Raw genomic sequence first — 25,039 nt, 5'->3', positions numbered from 1 at the left:
GGGCAGAGCATGGAGAGTGCCCCACTCCCAACATTGTCTTCTAAAGAAAAAAAAGAGACGACAGAGAAGTGTTCGGGAGTATTTTGAGTAACATGGAGAAGGAAGGAGGGTTGCCCGAAGCAGGGGTTGTTAATCAGCCACTACCTTCAGAGGAGGAGATGGAGGAAGCTTCGAGAAGGAGCGCCCTGGCCGTTTCGGATCCTAAGGAAACTGTTCAAGCAGAGTCCTATGAGGGACCCATCAAGGTCACTTTGGAGGGAGCGGTGGCGGAGAAGCAGCCTGAAGTGGGTGAAGAGAAGAAGAAGAAGATCAAAGAGAAATAGGTTGAAGGAGATGAGGAAGCCCATCCAATCAAGAAGGGAAGGAGGACGAGTGAGAAGAGGGAACACAGGCGGGAGGAGAAGCGTCTGAAGAAGGAGGAAGGGAGGAGAAAGAGGGCTGATGGCCTAGAAATTGACGGAGAATCCACCTCCACAAGGGTGGATAAGGGGGAGTCAGCACAACTGCGAGAATCAGTGCAACCCGAGGGGGAAATAACGCAAGTAAGACCGGTTGCAACTGATGATGGAGAAGATTTAGACATTACCCCTTTGATGCGGCGTCGCAAGGAGAATGCACCGCAAGGGTCAACAACTGACCCAACAATTTTACAAAGTGCAGTAGAGGAAAAGGAGAGGATAAGAAGAGAGGAGGAAGAAAAGCAAGAGAAGATGTTGCGGGCACAACAAATCATCGCAGAAGGTAGTCGAAGAAGACAATTACAAGATGAGGAGGTGCACCGCAATAACACAATATTGGTAGAAGAGGAAAGGATAAGGCTCGAGGAAGAACAGCGCATTTTGTTGGCCTCAGAGAAATTTAAAAGAGAATTTGAAAAAGAAATGAGAGAAGAAGAGGAAGAATAAAAGAAGGAGAAGGTTGAGAAGGAGAAGAGGCGCTGAGCAAATGATCAGTGCATTCGAGAAAAGAAGGGTAAAGAAATTGTTGAGTGGGAGAAAGAAGAACAACGCAAGGAAAGGGAAAGGAAACAAAAACAAAGATCCCGCCTTGCGTTGATTAAAGAGAAGGGAAAAGTAGTAGCGGAAAGTAGTGAGCCTGCGTTGGCTAAGGGACGACCATCAAAGAAGAAAGAGAATGATGATATGATGATGAAGATGGGATTCTTCCCTACGCCAACGCCACTACCGGACGTGATCACAAGTGTTGTATTGGAACATGGATGGGAAACATTTTGCCAATATCCATCCATCGTCATCCCAACGGTAGTGCGAGACTTCTATAATGGACGGCTCCATGACACCAAAGATGGGGTGACCATGAAAGGGGAAGTGGTACCTTTCAGCGCAAAGGACATCAATGAATTATATCTAATGAAGAACATCCCGGATGCGTCGGGTAATAAAATCATTGATGATCCCACAAAAGAGCAGATGGAGGATAAACTGAAGGTATTAACGCAACCGGGCACTCAGTGGTCAGTTTCCTTAAAAGGCATCAGAACCCTTGCATCCAAGACATTGCTTCCAGAGGCATGACTTTGGGTTTATTTGGTGAAACGGCGACTCATCCCGACTTCACATGACAAAACAATTTCAAGGGATAGAGTCATGGTCACATACTACATTGCTCGCAACATTCCAATAGATGTAGGCCAGTTGATCGCAAGACAAATTCGAGGTTTTGTGGGGCACATAAGAGGCCAATATTTCTTTCTTTGGACAGTCTCAAACCTATACCTCTCACTAGGTGTGGGTATTGAAGAGGAACCAATGCCGGAAGTACTCCCTTATCAACGTCAAGATTTTGAGAATGCTTCTAAAAGATTCCCCACATTACCCTGAACACCTAAAAGGCTCATGATCGATTTAAATGCGCCGCAGCAGTCGAAACCAAAGAAACAGCGTAAGGTTGACAAAGGAAAGGAAAAAGTCCAAGAGCCATCACTGCAAGATCCTAAACCCTTGGACCCTTTGCCTTTGATCATCCGCCTTCCAAGCCCTCCTGCAGAACCTTCTTCCTTACTCCCTGAACATTTTACCAACCTTCTTCTTGCCCCTGATTCTCCAACTGCATATCCAGTAGCTCCATCCTCACCGCAATTTTCCCTTCCACCGCCGCATGTTGATGACCCAGCGATTTGGGTGAAGGCATTTCTGCCCAACCCCAAAACGATGATGGCGAAACATCGCAGGCACAACCCACCATTGCCACCTTAGTCGCTGAACTTGCAAATATGCGTTCCCTTCTCTCCCATCAAAATAAACTCTTCTGCCAGCGCATGACTGAAGTATACGAACGATAAGCAGAATTGCAACGCAGCATTGCTATGACAAGGCAGGTGTTGATCAATATTCAACGCAACATTTATACGATACACCTGAACCAAAGGTAAGTAGCGGAGCGCAACCATGAATATTTCAACTTCTTGACAGCATATCTTCATGTTCCCATTGTGCCTCTGCATCTCCAGCAACATCTGCATCCAAGAAGCTCATCGCGTACCTCATCAAAATCCTCCACCTGAACCTCCTCCTCCTCAATAACTTTACAATTTTTTTATTGTGGTCATTCTTTTATTTTTAATTTCAATTCATTATTTTTCTATGTATAGAAGCTAATTACTTGATTCTTTGTACATGCTTAAAATTTTGTATTGCGTTATTTGTAATTTTTCGTATACTTGGTTAATTTTTAATACAACTAAGTAACAATTCTTTCTGTATGCGTTAGCCTCTTCTTTATCGTCTTTTGTCATTTATTGCAATGTTTGTTATCTTTTATTTAGCGTTATTTATTGCGCTGCCATGATGACTTATATGTATACACTTAGTAACATTTCCCACACTTTGTATTTTCTGACTAACACTTAGTTAATTCGTAGCAATAGCACTACTTTACCTTTTATCCTTCAAAATTCTGCTCAAACCTTCTTTTTAACATTTTGACTAAGTGTTTGTCTATTCTGTCCAAACAACGCAATACGGACCTTGCGCATCTCTAAATTTAGGGGTGGGGAAGGTTTGAGCAGATGCGATCAAGTAGATGCAGTCATTAGAAAAATGTGTTCATTATCATCAAAATAAAAATTTAAAAAAAAAAAGAAAAAGAAAAAAAATCATACAATGGTCCAATGTCAACGCAAGGAAAATTCCAAAACAATCCCAACCTGATAAGATTTAGTTGTGAAAGGAACCTGCTCAGTCATATTTTAAATCCATTAAAAAAACACTTAATTATGATTATTAGAATCAATGATATAAGTTCTAAATTTATTTTAGACATTTTATTAAAAAAAAAAAAAATTCAATTCCCTAAGATCCTAAGTTTGCATGTAACTCTTCATTATATGTTGACGGTTACTAAATATTAATTTTATAACTATAGAAAAAAATTATTGGCCTTATATTCATGCTTTCTATGGTTTAATTAATTAACTATCACATTCTAATTAATAAGAAAATCATTTTACACACGTTCATGACATTAATATAACAACTATATTAAGCTATGAACGTGTCATGCTCAATGCAAATTGATTTTCAACTTTATTAATATAACACTTATATTAAACAATTCATGAAAATCAACAAAGCATACATACAACATTAATAGATCTAATCATTTATAATACCTAAGTAATGTCATGCATCATGCTTTTCCAATTTCTTATATTTAACATTTCAAAATATATTCAATAACTCATGAAATGATATATATCATGCATTAATACCATACATTATAACCCTTATAATATATTAAAATGCGTGAACATGCTTGACCTATGGTGAGATTTATCTAAATGACATCCATAAAGTATTTAAATAGCAAATGAATTGGTAATTTGGCCCCTAGGATAAAATAAAGCAATAAATTATAATATTTTTGTAAACTTTATCCTAAAATAGATTCTTCCACATTAGAATCAACCTAGACCAACCTAAATCGACTCCAACTACTTCAAATCGGACCCTAAAACAACGAACCAAGCCATTCCAGTACAAAACCGATCAAACCATCTTGAACCAGCTGAATCAGATTGGACCACCCTGAACCGCGTACAACACAAACCCTTGCATAACACATGTCGTAGCATTACAATGCTGCGACATCAGAAAGTGATTCTAGGCACATCGTCGAATGTTCTTCCTTTTTTGTCAAAATTGGTCTCGATCTTCATTGTTTACAACCCTAATTCTAAACATGGTCTTACAAAAGACTCGAATTATATGATAAAATGCCCAAAAACGCAGGGTCCTTTACAAATTAATCAAATCAAACATGTAATCTAAGGGCAAAATTTACCATAAACATTCATTCGCAAACCACACAATGCAATTCAACCAACCAAATCAATGCTAATTTTGAAATTTCTAAATTAATTATACGAGTTGGTTCTTATACCAATTGTAGGGTTAAAAGCCCTAACACAATGAAATAATCAAGATCTAACTCGTAATCAATTGAGAAATTGAAATATTAATACATTTGGGAAAATACATATTACAAAGAATTAAAAAAAAAAAAAAACCTCAACCTACTATAAAAATTTTAGTTAAGCATACATTACAAATTAGTTTTCATGCTTTTTATTATAAACTTAATAAAAAAACACACAAAACAATAGTTTTGTGTTTTAGTATTTATATATATAAATAAACAATTAAAAAAAATTGGGACGGGATCCCTTCCCCCGTCACTAACTGGAAATTTGATTTAAAACCTTGGTTTCACCCCTATACCCGGTCAAATCGGGAATCGGGTGGGGGACTTGCAAAAAATGTTATCATCTCTAATGTTGGGTTGTCATACTTTATTTATAATGGAGTTTTATCAGGGGTCTTTCTTATCCTTTTAGGTAAAATTCTATTTCCTTTACCCATTTCAAAACCAGATACTCAAGGGTTGGATTGAGGCACTAGGGAGGTTCTAGAAATAAGGGCCAATTGCAGATTGGCCTCATTTGAAGGATTTGCAGGCCTTCGAGGCCAAGGCAGGCCAACTACTACGAAGGCTTCGCTGGCCTTGACCTTGACCTCTAAGGCCAAGGTGAGCCAACTGCCGCAAAGGTTTTGTTGGTCCTGGCCTCGACCTCCAAGGGCGAGGAGGGCCAATTGGCCTTGCGGTCCAATTGCTCTTTTCCTATTTGTATGGAACTCACCTAGGCTTATTTACTGTTAATCTCAGGTCCGTTTTTTAGATTAGGTAACTCTTATGGGTATACTTTTATCATAATCTTTCTACTAATCCAAAATTACCTATAACAATTTTTTTAAAATGGTGTAATATTTTTCTGTTGCTTATTTTTTTAAAAAAAAAAATATGTTTGGATGATTTGAACATCATATTTTCAAATTTTAATTTTTTCTATTTGAGAAATTCTAAAATTTTATTTTCATTTGCAGATTTCTAATGGTATTTCTTACTTTCAAACTTTATCTAAAACAAAATATTGTTTTTTTATAAAGATGAAAAACCAAAATTATCATTTGCCTTGTGTATATGAATCACATATTAATGGATATGTATTTACAACAACATTGAAAAAAGAACAAAAGAAGTACAATAACTAAACTAAACTCATCGGTGTGCATTTACATTTATACAATTGAAAAATGAAACAAACAAAAAAACTTTAAAAACCACTAAATTGCTTGAATCTTTAGAGCAATAGTGTTCTGCTCCATCCTTTTCAATATGTTTGAATCACAGTGGTCTTCTTCTCCACCCTCTTCAATATACCCAAGGATCAGTAGTATTTACAATAATTACAAAAATAGAAAGATCTACAAAAGTATTTAAAAAATAAGAAATTGCATTAAATCACTGATCTTTTATAAGTCTATTGCTTGATCTTGAGAATGATCGACAATTAAAATATTGGAAAAGTAAGATTTGAGAATTAGAATATTGAAAAGGGATGAGCTTATATAGACATAAAAAAAAAGGATTTCCATTAATCTCCATTAATTCCATGAAGTTGTCTAAAATTTCCATCGATCTCGATATTTACATAAAATTGGGACACCGATATTTCAAACTTTGTGCACAACTACCATCAATAAACAACTCTAGCAATCACTTTCGACGATGAACTTCGACCACCAAGTCCTTCGATCATCTCCAACAACTAACTATAACGTCCAATTCAATCAATCATATACTAAAAAAACTCAGGTGACGACTCTTGAATAGTCATTTATATGTCATTAACCAAGGTTGCTTGTTATGTTTTATATGATTAAATGTCTATTCTTGTGGGAATTCGAGCAAATAATGCATTTCAGAGTGTTACTGACCACTTGGGGTTAGTTGAAACTATCAAAAGTGAAATCGAACATCTGAAGTAGCAAGGACATGCAATTACGATTTTAACCCTAGGGCCAATGCATCAATGCCATGTGTGGAGTTGTGCATTACGTTTGAAGGCAGAAGCACACATTGGCGAGAGTGTCACGGTGCCTCAAATTTTGATGAAAGGCTAGAGCGTTGTGCGTGCGACGCTCGAGGTTTACACTCCTATTAAGGTCTCAGCGCCGCTACGTTGAGGGATATTATATATAATCTATTCAAATTTTAAGGTTTTCTTTTTAGGTAGGAAGTCATGGACATCGATGAGATACTAAAATTCTTCTTCTTCATCTTTTCTACCATCTTTAGGTTAGATTTTAAATTTCTTTTGGATTGCAGCTTACGGATTGGATCTCTCCTCTTTGGTTTGTGCATGGATAGAGGTAATTTCTATTTAGTTTTGGAAGCAAGAATCCTTGGTGAATTTCTTTAGATTTTTGTGGATTGGATTGAATTTATGCTGATTTTATGCTTTCTCTGAATCCATTTTAATTTCTAAATGCATATTTTTGTGTGGCTATTCCTTCATGAATGCGTATTGCCCATGCTAATCGATTTGTAGCTTTTTCACGTTTTCCCTTGAATGTCTAGCCCAATCACCTAAGTAGCAATTAGTTAATAATATATTTTATGGCTAACCTAGAATGCATGTATTAACTAGCTTCTAAGATAAAATTGATTTATCGTTTATGCTACCCAATTGCTTAATCAAAACAATGGAACTCTTAATCTTAATGCGTATATTCTTATTTCTATATGGACGTTATCGAATCCAATAGACTTAGGGACGTGTAGTTTAATTAGGACTTGGCTTAAGGCTTTAATTGTTAATTAGAGCGCTTACTTAGTTATCAAACGATTTGGTTGCCTGTAGCATCGTTGAGTAAGGTCTAAGTGGGTCGTTGTGCACTCATAAATCGAATGCATATTTAATTAGCATAAATCGATGATTGAAATTATATTTGCTCTCGAAACTAGATAAACCCAATCCTATGTTACATTGACCCATTGCCTTTATTTTTCTTGCACACTTATCTCTATCCACACACCAAACTCCCTCTCAAATTTTCCACTTTAATTAGTTAATTAGCTTAACGTAAAGCTCATACTAGCACTTTCTTGCAGATCGATCCGGACTTACCACTGTTGCTATGCCAACGTAGTAATAGGAGTATACTTTCGGTAGTTTATAAATTTAATTGATTAGTAGAGGTTTGTAGGCAACAGTAAATCTCTCTCTATCATTGGACAATGAATTTGTTTTTAAATACAAATTTAAAATTCAAATTCATAGTATTTAATAGTAATTTTTATAATAATTTGACATTAATTACTTTATAAGCATCTGTCAAACCAAACAAACTTATGTATAAAAAATACTTTTAGGAAAATGTAACAAATGCACGAGAAAATAAAAAATGACTTGTTGAATAATATTTTTTCTAAGCAATCCAAGTAAGTCCTAATTCATTTTTTTATGTTAAAAAAATCAAATGACATGTTTAAAAAAGAACATTAGGATTTATTATTTTTTTTTAACCCCATAATATAAACATAGCTAAAAAAAAAAAGTGATATTCCATATTTCATATGAAAAATGTAGATAATACATTTACATTTATACTTTAATAAAATTTAGATGAAGACAAATAGATGCATTTTTTTTTTCCAAACAGGCATTCTCAATTCTGGACCCAATGTTGTTAAAATTTTCTATGCCATGCTTATGAAGAGTGGAACACACAAATGCTTTAAATCAATTAACATACATGTATAATAAACACTAACCTAAAGTTCGACATAAGATGCCATATCAAATTTTAAACTTCTTGATGACTTAGTTATTTTTTTTTTTACATATTTCGAGTATACATTTCACTATTGTAAAAATATATTGTAATTTTGTTGTTTGTATGAAACAAGATTATTTTATCTATCCCAACTACAATTATTACAAGCAGAAAATTAGAAAATATATGTGAAGTTTTAAGTTGACATATCAATTGAGTGTTGAAATTTCAAGAAAGTATGTGTGTAATCAAATGTTTGAACAAAATGTTGAGTAAACAAAAATAACCAACAATTATACTTTTTTAAGTTACAAAAAAGTATAATTGTCAAACAAAAATAACCAACAATAAACATTCATGAGATTTTGTCAAATCATAGAGACTAAATTCTAAGTTTTAAAATAAATACTAGGGAGAAAAATTTGCAATTTAACCTATATTAATTTTGAATTCAACTAGAGAGAATATGACTTTTTTTTTCTTTTTTAGTAAAGAAGAATAAGAGTATAGAATATGAATTCAATGTCCGCCATGTCAAAAATCCAAAGAGCAATGATTAAGTGCGCACATAATTTCCAACTCTTTACCATACCAATTTTTTTTTTAAATAAATATTTTAAAAAATAAAAATATACATTATTTCCAGCTGGAGAGTGTTTTGTTACAGGGCCAAAATTTTGAAACCCTACTCCGAGAGATGTTGTACAGTCATCCAGACTCCGAATCAGCGCAGGAAAAAGACGATCAATCCATTCCTCCAAAATCATGTTCCCATGGCCACCGATCATCGCTCTACCTCCATACGGAGGAAGGAGGAACCAGTTGCCTTCTCTGCTTCTCCAATCTCATCTCCAATCCCCTCTCTCCCACAGTTCACGTCTCTTACGCACTATCCCAGTTCTCCCAGGCTTCTTCTCAGCCTCCATTCCTCCAGATCTTCCTCACTTTCTGTTCTCACTTCATTGTCGCTCCCTTCGTCGCCGCACTCTACTCCTTCGACGATGATGCCATTACTCGCTAAGTCGTTGATCTTGTTCGTCACCTCTGTGATGTTACTGAAGTTGACGGTGATGGATCTCTTTGCGATGACTTTATCGCCAGAGTTTCGGATCGGCTTTCTTTTGGCTCGTTGTCTTGGAGCCGTCGTCAGGTGTATATGGTAATCTTGTTTGTTCTACTGTTCTAGATTCGTGCGCATTTCGTTGTCAAAAGTGTGATTTTTTTTTTCATTTGCTCCTTTTATCTTCATTGTTATGGAATGCTTCTAAATTATTGGACAAAAAAATTCCATGGCCAAATTAAGAACAACGATGGCCTCGTGTCAAATCTCGTGTCAGGCCTTGAATTACCAAGGTGATAAAATGAATAATTTGAAAGAAGCAAATTATTTTGTACTACGCATATGCATTTTTTCTGACAAGTTCTAAATTACTCTTCATATGCAGCAAGGAGATATGGGGAGAGATCCTCTTTGTTCTATATAAATTGTCCACAATTCAATATGCATCTAACCATAACACTGAAAATGATATTCTCTCTGCATTTTGCCCAGAACTTCTGTTCTTATCTCTAGACACGCTCATGAAGACTCAAAATGATGATGCCATTGAACAATGTAGGTTTGTCAACTTCTTCAAAACCACTTTTTTTTGTTTCCTAGACCGAACAAGATGGCTAAATCTTCTTTCTGGTTTATAATTTATAGTTGGTGGTGCATGAGTTGGGGTGATACTTTTCAATGTTTGCATTTGCATACAGATGAAGCCAAGTTTCTCATTTCTCATCTTCTTTTATCTGATGTGTATTGATTTGTTTTTGTAGTAATTCTAATTGTTCTAGCTTAAAGAGGGCTCTAGGGGAGTGAACATGAATACTATTCAAAGTTTAATGAGAAGGAAGGAGATAAACTCCCTTTGAATATTTTGTTTGCTAAGGCTATCAAAGGTCCTCTGCTTTCGTCAAACAAAGATCACCAACTTAACACTCTGGAGCTAATAATTCGTTATTTATCCTCAAAGGGCACTTCCATCAAGCCAAACCAACTATTGATTGAAGAAAATATAGTGGATTATGTATTTGAGATATAACGATTTTCAGGTGAGCAATCGTAGTCCTGAAAAATTCTTGAACAAGCATAATCTATCAGAGATGAAGATATCTTGCTATTTTTTTAGATCGAAAGGACACAGATGTACAACCTATGAAACAAATCCTAATTGTAGTCTTGAAAATTCTTGAACAAGCATAATCTGTCAGAGATAAAGATATCTAGCTATTTTTTTTTTAGAACTCAAGGACACGTATATACAACCTATAAAACAGTTCCTGTTCAAGTAAGGTCGTAGATATCTAGCTATTTTTGTGCTGGTAAATACATGAAAACTAGTCAAGGTCATAGATATCTAGCTATTTTTGTGCTATTAAATACATGAAAACTACACATTCTTTTTTCATAATAGAACATATGCCTTTGCATATTGCTGAAGGTAAAGATCCCTTAGCAAGTGCTTGTCTTCAGGCCCTTGATCTTCTTTCAAGAGCTGAATTGCCCTTCAATCAAAGGCTTGCGGTCGGATTTGTAACATTAATTCTAGTGTTGCGTCATGTTGCTGAAGTTCCTTTCCATCCAATTCAAAACCAAACACTTGGTCTCGTTTTGAAATGTATTTCTCAGTGTCCTGGAGTAGTGGTTGTATCTCACATTGAAGAACTAGTTCGTATTTTGACGAGTATGCTCCATAAGAATGTGACTGGGGAGATGGGCATACATCCAGACACATTTGCAACAACCTGTGCAATCCTGGTCACGATTATGAAGTCTCCATCTTATAGGGTGCCACATCTAGCAACATCAATTCAAGAAGTATTAGAACATGTAGTTTTATTTTGTCTCAATACATTCGAAACACAACCAAGTCAACTTTTACATTCTTTATACCTTCTCAAGGAGTTCTATATATATAATCAAGTCAATATTGTCATGGACGACTCTGTCACTAAAGAAATGAAAAAATATGCTCTTGATGTATGTACAACACATTTACTACCTTGGCTTTTAGCAACTATCAATGTAACTGAAGAGGAACTTGTTTTGGGGGTATTGGAAACTTTTCATTCGATTTTTCTCCAAAATCCTGACATCAGGACCATAGATTTTGCAAACACACTTTTATCTGCTTGTTGGTTGAGTTTCTCTTTTAGATGTCTAGGCTCATTTCCTTATGAAAAGATGAAATGGAGATTGTATCTAATGCTCAGTTCTCTGGTGAATGTCATCTTTGGAAATGATTCCACAATGCATTAGAGAACCTGTATCATTTTTGCCATTTGATCCAGTTGATTTACTATTTCTACTCGGACAGAAAAGCTCCAATGGCTCGGATCTTTCTTCTTGTCCGTCCGCTGTTTTGTTGTTACTATATGCAAGTTCATTACATGATGATAGGTAAAACACTTTTGTTTCTTCTTTCTTATATCCTCTTTTTGGTATATATTTATTGTCTATGTACTCACCACATGAATACCTCTTTGCCAGACTTGCTGATGAGAAGATGTTTTTAGCATCTCTAGAACAGTACATTCTTGTCAACAAAAGTGGCTTACTATGTGGATACCATGACCCATTTATAGTCACACAAGTGGTGAATATATATGGTTTTATAGGTCTGTTGCTGATGCTAGTCGCCAGACTTCCTACAGTTCAGAAGTCGAGAGAATACCGTTCCAATTGGTGACTGAAAGTGAATGGGATATGCATTCTTCAAGGATTCATAGATCTTCATTAGTATGGTTGTTTAAGCAAGAGAAAATCAGAAATCCATTATGTTATCAGGTTTTGAAAATATGCCAAATCCTTGGCCCAAATGGGACTGGTACCACCACTGTCCACAATTAGTTTATTGGTGCACAAGAAATTGCCGAATTAATTGCCGAAGGAGAAAATTATATGGGAATCATTCGAATTCACTTGTTGGAACAATTGGTTGAGGAAGGTGTCGAACATCATATCATTTTGGTGGTGAATTTTGTGTCAACTATCGTGAATATCTTTCCAAGTTCTGCAGATCAATTACATGTGCATGGCATAGGAAATGCAATAAAGCTCCTCTTTTATGATACTAAAAACTCATACTCTAAACAGACATTTAACGATGCCTTACTGTTGGTTTTCAGCGTTTTGAAATTAGGGAATTCTGGAATGCTTTCCGATGATGCAGGTTGGCTTGCAATGACGGGTCAAAGGTGTGTGTAAATTATATTCTGAGAAGCTGGTCATCGCAAAAGAAAGCATGAAGGTGAGTTATATTCTGAGAAGCTGGCCATCGCAAAAGAAAGCATGAAGGTGAGTTAGAATTTCTTGAGTATAACGCATGTTTAAAGACAAGCATGATTTTAAGTTTGGGGGTGTGATGACATGCAGAAATGTATGTCATCTTAGGCCTTTTACTTAGAATGATGAAGGTTGTTAGGCAGAATATGAGGCAATCATGATAGGAATTTACGAGAAAGTGAGCTTGCGTTGATCAGCATGATGAATCTCAGCTAACCCGTTATTTTGCATTTATTATGCATTCAATGTTCTATTTTTGTAGCTAATGCAGGAAATGAACGCAAACGTGGAAACTAGACTACCGCATAGATGACCGCATATGAAGAAACACTTCATCGCAAAGTCGAACGCGTCGATCAACGCATGGATGTTGCGGTAATCAGCCGTATGCATCCATCACATGGGAGTTGCGCTCGTCAAGCGATTGCGGTCATCATGTAGAGTTGCGGTATTAAGTGAATGTGGTCATTGAATTATTGTGGCTGCGTGACAACGCAAGCTAATGGGATCAACGCAAAGTAGGTGGAATAAACGCATCAATGCATCTACCTCGAGAAAATCCAAAGCTTATGCTGACATTTCACCTACCACGTCGTTAGTGGCAGAGGTTCAGAAAAGGACTAACACACCAAACGTCAGACTCAGAGCAGTCCAATTAATGCTGTCGGCGACCCAAACTTATAAATATAAGCCATGAGCTGAAATTCAGGTTATCCAGAGATTATCCCTCAAACCGAGGATTTTCCCCGTGATCCAGACAAATTGCGTGAGAAGATGGCTGAGAGTTCTTCACCTTCTTCATCCATTTCGAGTGACGATCGGAACCTTCGACAGAGCTAGATCTCGAGAGAGTCAGCTCCTTCACCCATCCATGGCAACACTGTTAGCCTTAACGCACATTCGCTGGAAGCAAGCCTTTGTGCTTAAGGAATTAATACAATTTGTTTTCAATGAAGTTCTTTGTTTCCTTCGACTCCATCTCCATCTTCTTGCTTAACATCTTTACTTTCATTGCAACACTTAGTGGGATTGTTTGGGTATCGCATACTTAGTCATGTGGATTACGGATATGAAGCATGTAGCAACCCACCGAGAGGTGTGCGTTGTGCGAGTGTGTGACTAATCTTATTTTCTTAGTGTGAAATTGTTGCAACACCTGTCTATAGGCTAACACATTACTTGTCTATGAGTAAATTCAGCAACAACCAACTGCTCAAGAGGGTAAGTGGTGGGTTGCATTAAGCAATGTATGCATTGTTCACTAGGGATAGTAACAATCATAGGTCAGCAAAGTTCATGTGGTTACCTTGTCCTATGAGCACTTCATTCATCATTTAGGCATACTTGGGAGAGTAGTCTAAAACACAAATCTAAGACTCGGGAGAGCGGATTGGAATGCATAGGCAAGAATGAGGATCTTAGAGATAAGCTCTGTTTGTCAACACTGCATCATATGCACCCTAGGAATAGGTATGATGATACACAGTCACCTTATTTGTGTATCATCGCATAAACAAGAATTAGAGACTTATGTGTAGGCCCTATAACACTTCTGCACGTATATCGCATGCGTTCTAGCATTAGAAGCCGTAGCATTCACACCGGGAGGTGGTTTACTATTGTATGAGTGTTGCATGATCGCATGGCTTGCGCTGACAAAGGTTGCCCTTGCGGTCACTCTTAAGGGTTGCAATGAAATCATCTCCGCATTTTATCTATTTTCCCATACATTTATTTCATGTCAAGGTTTGTCATATCTCTACTTTTCATGCATATTCTCATTGTGTTGTCTGTTAGACAGGAGTAGGAGTAGGATTAACGTAGCAACCTCCCTTTTATTCTTTTATTTAAACCACCACATGCACATCACCTCATTCATTTTGCTACAAGTCCCTATGTTCCACCTTGGATTACCTGAGAAACTTGCGTTCGTGTTATACTTGGCATGAGTGCAAGAAAACTTGTGGCAGGACGCATGACTATCAACGCATATCTTAAGAACATGCATCATACCACGTCCGAGGGATTTTTGTTGTCGAGTAAAATTGACTTCCAAATTTCCGCCATCAGTACGTATATGGGATTCTTAGGACTTTGTATAGTGAAATTTAGGTTATATTAGGGAGATTTTCAAAAATAGAAAAATAAATTAAACTATTTACGCAAAATAGTAAAATTTAATATATTTGATAGAGGATGATAGAAGTCTATCAGTGATAGAAACTAATAGAAATCTATCATTGATACTATGTGACAGACGTTGAAAGAAGTCTATCAGACGTAAGTGTTTTTTTTTTTTTGTTATTTCTGGAAATTGTTTAACATTTTTTCTTTCTGTGAAAATTTCCTTTATAAATAACACATTTACTCCTTATATATATATATATATATCGGCAATAGAACTAAATAAAATACAAATAAAACTAAGATAAGCCAAAACAATATTTAAATCTAGAATCTAGGGACAAGAAGTGCCTTGAAAATTTCATAGGATCTTGAAGCTTCTATGAGGAATTTAACAACGATCCAAAAATGGTTTTTGTACCAATCTCCATGGTTGAAGGTAATAGCAAAGGACAGGAGCCTCTCTTCTAGAGGTTCGAAAACAATGCTTTTAGGATATGTCGTTCATGAGGAGCATGCTTTGTGGGACTATGATTAAATGTATGGCTAAGATTGATGACTTAGTACATTTGTGGAACATATGGTTTATCAATATTTCAACAATATTATACGAAGACAAAACGGCTTGTATAATCCAAATCAAAGGATGATACATTAAAGGAGATAGAACAAGGCGCATTTTACCCAAGTTTTTCTACACTCATGAACTTGAAAGAAATGGTGGCATCATTGTATGACAAATTTATTCGAAGGATATCTGACAGACTTATTTACGAATTCATTACCTATCGCAACCTTTGAGAAATTGGTGCACAACATTGGGATGTAACTGTCACACCTCGCCCCGAGCCCGCCTCTTGAGCCCGAGAGGAGGCGTGAAGGACCGCAAATACCACAATTTTATGATACCTACTGCCCATCTGAACCTCTTCACTCTCATAAAACCTTAAGCCAAAGATGTAAACAACAATTGTTTGACTAAACTCATTTTATTACAAACAGTATAACATTTATACAACTTTCAGGCTTAACTACAACATTTATATCGGCAACTCTAAAACCCGAAAGCGTGACTGTGGCTGTGGCAGACTTTAACCTTAGCAGCATCCTGGAACTCCCCACCTTTCGCTACCTGAGAAGAAAACATGAAAGAAAAGAATGAGCTTCAAGAAGCTCAGTGAGTGGTAAGCAACTTCTAAGTCTATTTCAACTCATAAAAATACAAGTATATCACAAATACGAGGTTAATACTCAAACCTCGTCTTGAATGAGTCTGTTCTCAACTCTATCTACACGTATGGTAGATAGTTAAACTGATACTAGTCATAATGAGTTTGTTCTCAAACTCTACCTACATACACGGTAGATAGTTAAAGTGATACTAGTCATAAACGCTTACTCTCTTGCGTATGTTTCCTATGTCTATTGACCCCTTGACCATCTTGTGAGGTTCTACTCCCGAGTTCAGGAACTAGGTCTATTGACCCCCTGACCATCCCACTCACATAATTTCATTCTCATTGTAAATTACTCATTCACAACATAAGCATACACACATATTCTAAAAGATATGCTTAAGACTTAAAGGAGATTACCACTCACCTTAGTAGGGTAGGAACCTTTCGCTCTAGAAGTTCCTTGGTTTCCTCAGGCTCTCTTTTGAACTCTAAATTTCATATTTAAATTTAAGTTTAGATTACACATCATTCTAAGCCTTATTTCGAGATACTTCCTTCTACAAACATGTTCTAAAATATCTCGGGAAGCTTACCTTAAAATCTCAGATCAGAACTCCTCGTGGTTTGGTCGTGTAAAACTCTTAGGTTTGAGAAAGAATTAGAATGCAGAATTCATTCAACAAAGATATGAATATATACAAGTGTACAAAGCATAGAAAAGGAAAATATCACAAAATATTTACAAGAATGGAAAACCCTAACTATAGAATTATAACACTTCTCCTCAAGTTGGAGCATATATGTTAATCATGTCCCAACTTGTTACATAGATAATCTATACGTCTTCCATCTAATTCTTTCGTGAAGATATCTCCTAATTATTCTCTAGTCTTCACATATCCTGTAGATACCAACCATTGTTGAATTTTCTCATGTACAAAATTGCAATCAACTTCAATATGTTTAGTCCTTTCATGAAATACTGGATTAGATGCAATATGAAAAGTTGCTTAATTATTACACCACAACTTTGTCGGTGTGGTGATTTCAAATCCCAACTCAACAAAAAGTTCATATATCCAAATCAGTTCACACACAAATTGTGCCATTGCTCTATATTCTGATTCTGCACTTGAACGTGACACCACATTTTGCCTATATTCTGATTCTGCACTTGAACGTGACACCACATTTTTCTTCTTACTCTTCCAATAAATCAAATTACCACCAACAAGAACACAATACCCTGAGGTTGATCTTCTGTCTTCTTCAGATCTTGTCCAATCGGCATATGAGAAATATTCAATATTAGTATGACCATATTCCTTATATAATAAACCACGCCTGGGAGCAGCCTTCAAATAACAAAGAATTTGTTCCAATGCAGCCCAACGATCAACTATAGGGCATGACATGTACTGACTCACAATACTTACTGAATAGGCTATGTCGGGTCGAGTCACTGTAAGGTAATTAAGTTTTCCCACTAACCTCCTATATCTTTTAGAATCTTTTAGCAATTCTCCATCTTTTGTGAGCTGTAAGTTTGGCATCATTGGGGTACTTCATGGCTTAGACCTTAGCTTTCTTGTTTCAGTCAACAAATCAAGTACATATTTTCTCTGTGATAATAGAATTCCTTTCTTGCTTCTTATTACCTCAATTCCTAAAAAGTATTTCAACATACCCAAATATTTTGTATGGAATTGAATATGAAGCTAGGTCTTTAGAGACTGGATACCTAAAGCATCATCACCAGTAATCACAATATCATCCACATATACGACCAACAAGATGACACCACCCTCGGATCTCTTAAAGAAGACTGAATGATCTGACATGCTCTTCCGCATTCCAAAGCTTTCAATCACCTGACTAAATTTTCCAAACTAAGCTCGTGGGCTCTGCTTTAATCCATACAAGGATTTACAAAGTCGACAACCATTCCATTCTCCCCCTGAGCAACAAACCTTGGTGGTTACTTCACATACACCTCTTCTTGAAGATCACCATGAAGAAATGCATTTTTAATATCAAGCTTATGTAAAGGCCAATGATTGATTGAAGCTAATGAAATAAACAACTGCATAGATGCCATTTTTGTTACAGGAGAAAAAGTATCAGCATAGTCAACGCCATAAGTTTGTGCGTATCCTTTCGCTACGAGGCGCACTTTTAACCGAGCAACAGAACCATCAGGATTCACTTTAACTGCAAACACTCATTTGCAACCGATAGCTTTCTTTCCTGTAGGGAGAGAAACTAAATCCCAAGTATAAATATCATGTAAGGCAGTTATCTCCTCCACCATTGCGATACACTAACCAGGATGAGATTTGCCTCACAAATAGTTTTAGGAATGGATACAGGCTCTAAGGATGCAATGAATGAACATGTGGAAGGCGACAAATGGTTATATGAAACAAAAAAGGAAATAGGATGAGCACATGTATGTTTACCTTTACGAAGAGCAATAGGAAGATCATCACTCGTTTCTGGATCCAATGACGAAGAAGACTCTGGTACAGGGCATGGAACTGAAGGAGGTTGTCCTCGAGTATAGACCTTAACGATGGGTGGAAGAGTAGAGGTAGCCACAAGTAGAAATGAATCAAGAAGAGGATCGGAGGGAGAAATAACTATGTAGATAAGGAAATCATCCTTTAATTCCTTATGCTCTCCCTGACTCTTATTCGAAGAGAATGACGGTGATGAAAAAAATGGGGTATGTTAAAAGAAGTGATATCAGAAGAGACGAAATATTTATTTAGACTAGGACAATAACATCGATATCCCTTTTGGACACGGGAATAACCAAGAAAAATACATTTTAAGGACTTTGGATCCAGCTTAGTATGCTGAGGCCGAACATCCCAAACAAAGCAGGTACAACCAAATATTTTGGGTGGAATGAGAAACAAATGTTGCTTGGGGCATAAAGTACGAAAAGGTATCTTACCCTTAAGGATGGAAGAAGGCATACGATTTATTAAAAAACAAGTTGTGGAAACAACATCAGCCCAAAAGAAATTTGGAACATGCATCTGAAACATCAAAGCTCTGGCTATCTCAAGGAGATGATGATTTTTTCGTTCTGCAACCCCATTTTTAGATGGAGTATCGACACAAGAAGATTGATGAAGAATGACATGGGCATCTAAATAAGACTGCAGTGTATGAGAGAAATATTCCTTAACATTATCACTCCGTAGGATTTTAAGAGTACCACTAAACTGAGTTTAAATTTTAGCATGGAAGTTACAAAAATGAGAAAGTAACTCAGAACGACTTTTCATTAAATATAACCACGTAACACGAGAATAGTCATCAATAAATGTAACAAAATACCTACCCTTTTTTAGACTCAACAGGACATGGACCCCAAACATCATAATGGACTAATTCAAAAAGAGCACTAGCTCGTTTATTGACTCGAGGATACAAACTCAAATGATGAAATTTAGCAAACTGACATCACTCACAATCTAAAGAAGATAAATGTTGAAGTTACGGACGAAGAATTTTCAACACAGAGATAGACGAATGACCCAAACGACAATGCTCTTCAAAGGGAGACGACACGCTTGAGCATGTGATGGCCATACGTGTTTGTGGTTCAAAGATGTAAAGACCTCCAAATTCATGCCCTTTACCAATAGTCTGTTTCGTCGTAAGATCTTGAAATATGATAACCAGGAAAAAAGAGACACAAAAATGAAGATCACGAGTGAGTTTACTGACTGAAATCAAATTAAACGAGAAATGCGGTAAATTTAAAACTAATGACAAAGAAATTGATTCAGTAAGATGAACGGTTCCTAATCCTAAAATAGGAGTGGAGGTTCCATCAGCTATAATGACATTAGGTGAAGAGGTAGATGTAGAAAGGTTAGAGAATAAACTGGGGTTACATATGGTCTGTAGCGCCAAAGTCAATGACCAATTTTGACGTGGAGGAAAGAAGGCATTTAGAAATATTACCTGTCTCTGCGATGGCCGTAATGGGAGTAGAAGATGATGCCCTCAATGACTCTTGATACTAGAAGATGATGCCCTCAATGACTCTAGATATTGCTAAAATTTAGCAAACTCCTCTGCAGAAATCGTAATTGACTTGTCAAGATTATCTGGAGTAGAGGCGACATCTGCAGAGGGTGATGGCATCCTTTGACCCTTATTCAACAATTTTCTGCATTCACACTTCGTATGGCCAGGTTTATGACAATAATAGCAAACAACACTTCCTGGATTTGATCTTTTGTTATTAGGATGACCTTTGGAGCTATTTGATTCAACTCCCTTATTACCTCTATAATCATTTGTGCGCCCAATCAAAGCACTACTAGAATTAGATGACGTAACTGCTTGTGTCTTTTCAGTACGAAGTATTCAAGTGTAAGCTTCTTCCAATGATGAGATATTTGAGCTTGACAACACTTGATCTTTGGCCATCTCATATTAGGTACAAGACCTACTAAAAAAACTCATGATAAACAACTTTTCATGTTGAGCCATTAGAATTTTTGGATCTGTGCTGATTGGCATCAAGGCATTAAATTCTGCACATGTATTTTTAACCTCCATAAAGTAGCTTGTAAGAGATTTTTCTCCTTAATGAGGTTGATATAGAGTCTTACAAACATCAAATACTCTATTAATATTATCTTTCCCTGAATAAAGGAAATCCAGATATTCCAATAGTTCCTTGACTGATTCGTAGTGATTTACTAGTTCAACAATTTCACGATCAATAGAATTCTTGATTTGTAGAAGCATCCTTGAATCGTCCCACCATCAAATCTTCTTATTAGCATCAATCGATGGCTCTTCTATGATGTAATCATCCATCTCCATGCTCTTAATAAAGTGGAGGACATTTGATCTCCATGAATAGTAGTTGGATCCATTCAACTTGTGTTCAGTTACTTTTGACATAATAAGAACAATTTCAGACATGACTACTGGTTTCTTATCAGTCATTACCTCAAAAAAAAAAAAAAAAGACATCGGACAGTAGAGAATCAAACCCTAATTTACCGAAGAGATGTCTTTACGAGCAGTGAGAATATCTATATATCCTAAACAAACACACCATCAAGAAGAGTTAACAACACTGAAGAAACCCACAGAAGAATAAAAAAACGATGGCGCACGCGCCTACATGAGTCGGTGTGTAGATGGACGACAAGTTAGAACAATCGGCGCGTGAGCCTCACGCATTGGTTAAATGGCAACCAGACTTTGGGGTTTTGTAGGTGGCCGGCTAGGCTCCTCGTTGGATTGGGTGGTATCGAAAAAAAGTGTTTTTTCCCTGACGGCAGTGGCTGATGACTGCAGCGGTAGTGGCTAATGACGACGAACGAACTGAAGATGGTGATTGTGAGCAAAAGTGTAAATTCATCTCTCCACAAAACCCTAAACGTATCACAAACGGGTTCTAAATTCTCAAACTCTAAGGTTCACAAAACCCTAAGTTTGTTTAGAGAGCTCTAATACAATGTAAAACACTTAGTTTTGAGAAATAATCAGAATGCAGAATTCATACACCAAAGATATGAATATATACAAGTGTACAAAGCATAGAAAAGAAAAATATCACAAAATATTTACAAGAATAGAAAACCCTAACTATAGAATTATAACAGGCCGGAATCCTCTGATCATCAAGACTGGCCCAAGCTTACCCAAGAACTCGACCCTTCTGTCTTTTCTTCACCTTTCAGCCTGATTCCTTGGAGCTTCTTCTCCTGCAGACCAACAAAAAAGTATTCTGTTGATCGTGTAGCACCATCGCCTATCGTGTAGTGCTATCGTTTAGATTTGGCATTATTTAGCACCGCATGAAACTACACGATCATCCGCCCGCAACACTCCAATGCCCAGTGCCCATGTTCGTGCATACTAGTCAGCACGCTTGTCAAGCCTCAATGCCTAACGCCTTGGGCTCATTTTTTAGCTCTCTCGCTCTCACCCACGCAACATCTTATCATCCCAACGCATGAGCAACCTTTGGGCAGTGCCTCTTTGCCAACACTTTGGCCAACATGCATCCATACCTTACAAGCTCAATGCATGGTTGTCCTTGGCCTCAATGCTTAATTCCTTATAACCTCTATAAACCTAGCCTCATTAGAGCCTTATGCGTTAATGTTTCTTGACACCAAATGCATCGTTTCTTTTTCACTTCACACTTAGCCAAATTTTACTAGTTAAGGCTCAACTCAAAACTACTAAAAGAAGATCTCTTCAAACATTTAGAATTTTCCTTTTCTTCAACATAGGATTTAACTTATACTTAGTAATTCACTTAATTACATGCTTAAGTAGGGAAATTGAAATTCGGGTTTCACAGTGACTTAGAGATCTTAAGTGATCTTTCATGAGGTGAAGCAAATATTCTTTTAAAAGTATAAATTATATGACATATGTACTATTTTTTCCTTCACTAGAATTTTTTCTCATGAGAATTATTCCTAGTAAGACTTTAATGAGCCATATTTTATATTTATAATGGGCATCAAAGGGGGAGTATTATAAATATTATAATAATAATAGATACCCGTTAGTGCCAAAGCTTGGTGTCTTAAAGGCCAAATGACATTCTCCTACTACACCATCTGTCTTCAAACGTATAGTCTATATGTCTTATGAGTACACATCCTTAGTGTCTAACTAATTCCACCTCCTACTTGCCAATTCTCCTCCAAATAGTGGTCATTTTATGGATTTTGTAAGGTGGTGAAGATTGATGAGAAATCCAAAAAGATTGGAAAATTAGTGGAGAAATTTTCATAATTTCACTGTTTTATTTTATATTCTTTTTGTCATTTATTTCTATTATATATTATATGTATTTATTATTATATTATAATTTTTTCCATATCCGTGTTTCGTTATGCACTCCGATTTTACAATAACATGGTGTATTTTCATCTTTTATTACGTATGCAACGTTGAAAAGGTAATCATAGACTGGGTCCACGACTCTCCTAAATCGTGTACCCGACACCCGACTGAGTGGCTCTTTTTGGAGATTTAGCCCAATGGCTACCACTAGAAGTGTGCTAAGTTAGTCACAAGGAAACCTAAAAGTTCTTCCGAACTTTTGACTTTATAAACTTTGATGGCTTGCTTGTTTAGCTTGTCCCCTCTTTGAATGTGTACAGTTCAAGCAAGAAAATGGCTAGCAGGACCGAGGAACCACTATGAAGGGGACAATATAAGTTACACAAGAATATGACCAGAGATATATATTCTTCTTCATGCATATAGGTCTGGTCAGGTCCCAAAAGCCATCCGCGATCTTTTCCCTTCACTTTCTTCCCCATCTTAAACCTTCCTTTCTTTCTGCCTCTCTCTCACAACCGCTATTTCCCGCCTATTATCGTGCACCGTTCTTCCTGTCGCTGCTAATCATAGGTAATGTTTTTATTTCAATATATGAGATTGTGCTTCATAGATCTAGTATTTTATTTAAATGAGTGCATAAAAAATTAGAGTTTTGATCTATTTTTGTTGAAAATTTGGGAGATCTAGTATGTGAAGTTTGTTTTGTATATGATTTGAATATTTTTTTTCTTTTGTAGTTTAATATTATAAGTTAGACTGAAGATTTGGGCTATAGTTGGTTTTTTTTTTTTTAAAGAAAATATTTGGACTATTTTGATTGGTCATAAAATAATATTTGGATTGTTTGGAGTTTTTGATCTATTTGGACTGTTTGAACGGTTTAAAAGAGAAAAAAAACTTTTTAGACTGATCATAAAATAGAGTTTAGATTATCTTTTGAAATGATGTTGGATTGGACTATTAGTATTAACGTATTAAGTTAGACTTTTTGCGTCTTAAAGATTTAGTCATTCTCACTACACCAAATGTTACTTTTTATAGTATTGAAACATATCATTTATTCAAAAAAGCTATTAAAAGGTTAAAGGGAAAGGGCGAAAATGAATTTTCAGTCTCCCGCTCTTGGCATGTACGAAATTTGATTTATCTTTAAGGTAACAGTTGAAGATTCCTTTTTCTTCTTTGCAATCTATTCAAATCCATCTCTCCCTCGCATTGAAACCCCCTCTCTCTCATTGTTTTAGTCATAAAAATTCTAGTCTCTTGCTGGCCAAATCCTCACGTCAGGGACTCATATGGAGCTTATGCATAGTGGAGCAAGTGGGAGAACCAAAATCCCTTCTTAGAGTGTGATCCATTTCATCCACAAGCTCTTTCCTCTTATTCTAGGCAAGTCCTTCTTCTTCATCTTTTTGACCTTATCATATCGAACACTCAATTTTCCACTTCTTTCACTTCTCTACATATCTCCCCATTTTCATCTTCATTTCTCTCCTATCAATGTCTTCGCCTTTCATCGCTAATGTCGATGTTTCCCCCATCATTGCATTTTCTCCGCTAGAGATCAGTCGTGTTTCTACTGTGTATAGCGAAGTCCAAGCCCACCGTATCGATCAACCTCTCCCTTTTCCCTCTGTTCTCAAAAACCCCTTCAAAATCCTCAATGGTCCTCCTAGCTTCGCCGCCGGAAATCCAGGTGATATTATCTATAGATCATTTACTTTCTCTTCTGTTTTTGGAGTTTTTAGCCTTCATAACGTGTTTTGTTTTGTACTTTATTTGGTAACAGAGTTGGTTGATGTCTCGAAGGAAGAGTAATGACATGCATTGAGTTTTGTATGTTCTTTTACTATGTTTTGATGATGATTGTAAATCTCGCTTTTCTTTGGAACTTGAGTTTTACCGAATGCGTTTGAGACCAGTTGCTACTGCTTGAGGATTTAGAGTGTTTGAGTTGTGTGTTATATACGCGTGTAGATGAGATTGTGAAGCTGTTTCCTGGTCTTTTTGGCCAACCATCGGTAATGTTGGTGCCAAGTGATTCCAATTCAGTGCAAATGAATAAGAAATTGAAGATCGAAGTTGTTTAGTTTGGTGGCCAAGCACCAAGAGGGCATAATGTGATTTCTGGACTATTTGGTAAGGGATCTCATTGTGTCCACATTTATAAATCAAGAATAAATGTTCATTTCTCTATTCAAGTCGTGGCTAATTAGCAGCTTCTACGATTTTGGTGAAGATTACCTACAGGTTCATGCAAAAGGAAGCACGTTGTATGGTTTCAAGGGTGGTCCTTTAGGGATCATGAAATGTAAATATGTAGAACTAACTGCATAATTTATCTACCCATATCGTAATAAGGTTAATTTTCATGAAGGGATTTCTAGCTTTCACTTGTTAGAATTGTTAGTGTGAATATG

General features: G+C 36.5%; 2 pseudogenes across 1 annotated transcript in view; both read left to right on the top strand.

Annotated features, from left to right (window-relative positions):
- The first annotated feature begins 1,856 nt into the window (after positions 1-1,856).
- On the top strand, positions 1,857-12,390 carry LOC120080962 (protein PUTATIVE RECOMBINATION INITIATION DEFECT 1-like; annotated as a pseudogene).
- An 11,729-nt stretch (positions 12,391-24,119) lies between these two features.
- The window catches only part of LOC150034965 (pyrophosphate--fructose 6-phosphate 1-phosphotransferase subunit beta-like), a 108,494-nt pseudogene continuing 107,574 nt past the window's right edge, over positions 24,120-25,039 (top strand). Inside the window, exons 1-3 of the transcript XR_016530472.1 lie at positions 24,120-24,315; positions 24,597-24,758; positions 24,859-24,980. The product of XR_016530472.1 is annotated as a pyrophosphate--fructose 6-phosphate 1-phosphotransferase subunit beta-like (transcript). The remainder of the gene's footprint in view (positions 24,316-24,596; positions 24,759-24,858; positions 24,981-25,039) is intronic.

Source organism: Benincasa hispida, chromosome 7 (genome assembly GCF_027475165.1).
Source record: "Benincasa hispida cultivar pf3 chromosome 7, pf3_genome.v1.1, whole genome shotgun sequence".
NCBI lineage: Eukaryota > Viridiplantae > Streptophyta > Magnoliopsida > Cucurbitales > Cucurbitaceae > Benincasa > Benincasa hispida.
Note: the sequence above shows the minus strand (reverse complement) of the source record. Positions and strands in the feature narration are given on the sequence as shown.